This window comes from Pinus tabuliformis, chromosome 1_1 (genome assembly GCF_031772625.1).
Source record: "Pinus tabuliformis cultivar Carrire ecotype Pingquan chromosome 1_1, CPIR1, whole genome shotgun sequence".
NCBI lineage: Eukaryota > Viridiplantae > Streptophyta > Pinopsida > Pinales > Pinaceae > Pinus > Pinus tabuliformis.
The window spans coordinates 784,633,035-784,637,719 of NC_142297.1; positions in this window are offsets into that span (position 1 = coordinate 784,633,035).

A 4,685-nucleotide genomic window follows, 5' to 3' on the forward strand; every position below is an offset into this window, starting at 1 on the left:
TAGAGCGAGGTTTGCTAAGAGAGATAGAATTAGTGATTGGGAGTTGCAGCTGAGGGGAATTGAGTATAGAGAGAGAGGCAGATATAGTGTCAAGAGATCAACACAGTAGCCGGGGAGTGTGATGCAGATCCGGCCAGGGCTCACGCAGGGCCTGAGGGCTGATGCAGGGCCTCCTAAAGCTAACGCAGACCCATCTGGGGTGACGCAAGGCCAGCGCTGGGCAGAGAGGGGTTGACGCAGTCAAGAGAGAGGCTAGCGCTGGGGTTTCTGAGGCAGATTGGTGCTGAGGAGCTGCCGGAAAGATTATCTGGGGTTTTAGCTAGGAGATTTGTTAGAAACTGAGAGGTATTACTGCCAAGGAAATTCTCTATTGGGTAGGCCAGTTTCGGCACCCAGATTGTACTATGATATTTCTTAATAAGAAAACCCTCAGATAGCTGCACTGGTTTTCCCACATTGGGTTTTTCCGGGGGCATTGGTCCAAAAATAATGGTGTCATATGGTGTGATTGTTTCTGTTTCCTTTAGTTGTTGATCTGTAATATGTTGAGCATGCACTAGTGTTTTTCAGGAAAAATTGATAAACATAAAGCTCGTCTTGTTGCTAAGGGTTTTTCACAAGTTGAAGGCATTGACTATGCTGACACCTTCTCCCTTGTTGCCAAAATGAACTCTATCCACCTTGTTCTTTCCCTTGCTACCTCTTTCAAATGGGAAGTCCATCAGATGGATGTTAAATCTGCCTTCTTGCATGGGGACTTGCATGAAGAAATCTATATGGAACAACCTCCTAGCTTTATAAAAATAGACTCCAACCTTGTATGTCGGCTTAAGAAATCCCTTTATGGTCTCAAGCAAGCCCCTCGGGCTTGGTATGACAAAATGGATAGCTTTCTTTTAGATACTGGCTTTTCTAGGTGTCATTCTGACAATACTGTCTACACCAAGAAAGTGGGTAACTCCCTTATCATTCTTGTTCTTTATGTTGATGATCTTATCCTTACTGGTAGTGATCCCAACCTTAAAAAGAATTTTGAAATGACAGACTTAGGACACTTGCATTATTTTCTTGGTCTTCAAGTCTTGCAAACCAAGGAAGGTATTTCCCTTTCCCAATCCAAGTATGCCTGTGATCTTCTACGCCACTTTCACATGGAATACTGTAAGCCAACCCCTTCTCCCTTTCAGTATGGAGCCAAACTTTCAGTCACTTGTACTTCCCCTGAAGTTGATGCTACCTTATACCGTCAGCTTGTAGGAAAACTTTTGTATCTGACCCATACTCATCCTGACCTTTCCTTTGTTGTTGGCCTTATTGCTCGGTTTATGCAAAACCACATGAAAGTCATTAGAAAGAAGCTAAAAGAATACTTTGTTATGTTCGAGGTACAATTTAGTTTGGGATTCATTACAGTGCAGAAGCATCTCCTCTATTGGTTGGTTTCACTGATTCCAATTGGGCTGGTGACCCTAATGATCGGAAGTCTACTGCAGGTTATGTGTTCACTCTTGGTTCTAGAACTATTACATGGGCTTGTAAGAAACAAAGTGCCATTTCTCTTTCTTCAGCAGAAGCAGAGTATCGTGGCGCTGTAGAAGCTAGTAAGGAAGCCCTATGGCTTTGTCAGATCCTGTCAGAGTTTGGCTTTCAGCAGCAGCATCTAACTACACTTTGGTGTGATAATCAAAGTGCCATTCAACTATGCAAAGATCCAGTCCAACATCAGCGCAACAAACACATTGAACTACACATGCACTTCATCAGAAAGCTCATTCATGACCATGTTCTTGAAGTGCAATATTGTTCAACCGATGATCAAGTTGCAGACATCTTTACAAAGGCTCTCACAGAGGCGAAGTTTACTAAACTTCGATTTATGGTTGGAGTTCAGGAAGTTGTCACTAAGGGGGAATAGGCTCTAATGCCTCCTTCATTCTCGTATTGTGTCATATTTTTACATCCTTCAATCCTATCCCAAGTTGTTCTTAAGGGGGATGTTAGGATATTCTCACACATAGGAAATAGTTAAGTATAACTTGGTCTAGTGTAGAGTTAGGTAAAGCGTGTTTGTTTACTATGTACATTTGTAACTTACAATCTAACGGTCATGATATGTTCTATACATGAAGTGATCCAACAGTTCCTTCTCTCCTCGGTATTACCGACACTTTTTCCATGGCTTAACACCCGATTGGTCCGTGATCTCTATTTAAAGAGCATGGAGGGTCATTTGTAGGGTAACCGTTCATGAGAGAAACTTATGTAAATTTTATTTCTTTTATTAATAAATTTCCTGAAGTGGCCGTGTTGGCTTAGGTCGTGGATTGTTTCCCTCTTTGAGGGTTTTAACCATGTCAAGAATACTAGTGTATTGATTTGTGATCTATTTGTGAGTGGTGTCCTTTGGTGTTCTGTCTGAGGAACTTGCCCTGTAAATTCCTACATATTTTCAGTATTTACATTGTAAATAACTTTTTAAGTAAAATAACAAGTAGGTAGGAATAAATCAGATAAAGTGCATGGAGGGTTTCTAACTAAGTAAACTTAGAAACTTCAACAACAACAAGCTGTGTTGTCTCTTTTTCCTTGAGTAGTTGTTCTATCTTCTCCTCCATTTTCTTGATCTGTATGTTTTGCTCAATAATGAGCTTTAACATCTCCTCCTTGTGCTGTTCATTTTCTACCATTTCTTTGGTCTATGGATCCTCAGTTGAAGGCAGCTTCAATTGTTTCTTCAAGGTTGTAATCTCAACATTCTTCTTTTGCAGTATTTCTTCAATTGCTTTACAGTCCTAGGGATCATATCCAATCTTGATAATGATATCTTCTAAAGATTTTAATTTGTTATCTTTAGACAAGGATGACAAATTTTCAATCTTAAGCTGTGACTGTACATTGGACAAAGCAGTTTTGAGCTTGGAAAGAGACATGGCAGTTGTAGTCATTGTTGAAAATAACATCTCACCTGATTGCCTATGCAAATCCATTTGATCAATGGGATGTATCTAGTTCACATCAAATGAGAAGATGGTCTTCTTGTAGTCTGTTGTGGATTTAGGAAATGGAATCTGAGCCTGCAAAAATTCCATTTGCATCCTTCCTCTTTCATTGTCGAAGGCAGAGAGAAGTCTATGTTGAGAAGTGGATGTCTGTTTCCAAAATTGACTATAAACTTGAGATTTAAGACTTTCATTCTTTTGCTTGATTTCCAAAAATGTTGAGAAGATATTAGTATCTCCTGCTGAGCTGGTCTCAGTTGATTGGATAATCTCCATAGGTTTAGTTGAAGGAGTTGAAGAAGTAGAGGGAGGCTTGGGATCAGTGGTCCCTGCTAATGAAACATCTTCCAATTCTCCAAGATCAATTATCTTTGGTGGCTTGCTTCCTGATGACATTGACAGCCCAGTTTTCAACTTCTTTTGTAAGATATAGTACTCTTTACCTGGTTTTGTAGCTGACTGAGTTTCCTCTCTGGCTCTTTTATGTTGAGTACTCTGTGTAGCTGGAGTCTTTGTCTGAGGAGTTGATATAACCTGTTCATCAGCTTCTGTGAGAGTACCTTCAAACCATTTCTCCTGGTTCATGAACTTCTCCAATTCTGGCCTGGGAGTATGGTTGTAAGGTGTTGCCTTCAACTGCACTCTGAGAGCTGAAATAATCCCAAAAGGATCATAAGACCAAGTGAAGCTTGGCTGGAGGTTCATGTTCTTTAGCAATCTGTCTGCTTCTGTACCTGCAGACCTAGTGTTACAAATGAAACTCCCTACTTTGGCTTTGAGTTTAAACTGTGATTTCTTCTTACCTGAGACAAAATGGACTTCATCCATATTTATCATTTGCCTGATGTATTCCAGTGAGAATATTCTCATTGGCACATACTTAGGCAGTTTGTATGGAGCCAACTCACTGCCATAGATCCTAATCTCAGTGTAATTCTGGTATAGGTACCAATCACCAGTCTTGGTTTGCTCTGATAAGTGTAGTTTCTTTCTAATTTCTTCTCTAATGTTGGGCTCTGCCTGGCAGTTGAATAATTGGAGAACTGGATGTATGAACGAATCAATGAATTGGGAGGATGTAAAATTTAATGATCCTACTCTCACTATCTCTATCCAGTGAATCACTGATTGATTCACTCCCTGCTCATCTTGTCTGTTCAGTTGAATAGGAAATAGATCTCCCTGTTGAAACAAAATTAGATGAATTATAATTGAACTGTACCTGAATACTCCTTGTGTGGTCAAATTCATAAATTGTTCATGTATATTATCAGCTAGAAAGTGGCTATAATTATACATGAAGGTAGGTTGATATTCTTTGCTAAAAATAGAATAGAATCCAAGGATGGATTCATCAACAGCTTGGTCATTTTCATAACCTAGGAGGTATGATAACAAAGAGATAATGTGTCTAGTAGCCTCAGGGAACATGGAAGATGAATATGGAGGATTTCTCTTAGGTAATTCGGCATCTTCTGGTAGGAAAAGTTCAAAGATAAGAGCTCTCTGTGGGAAGGTGAGTTTATTGTAGAGGTCCATGAGAGCTGCAGGTGAGAAATGGCTAAGGGAATTAGATGGAGGTATCATTAGCATCTGGTTTATGCTCTGAGCAGTGATGGTAATCAGGATTTTTCCATCCTGAGTCATTACTATTCTTTGCACAAGGTCATACCTGGCTTGACACCA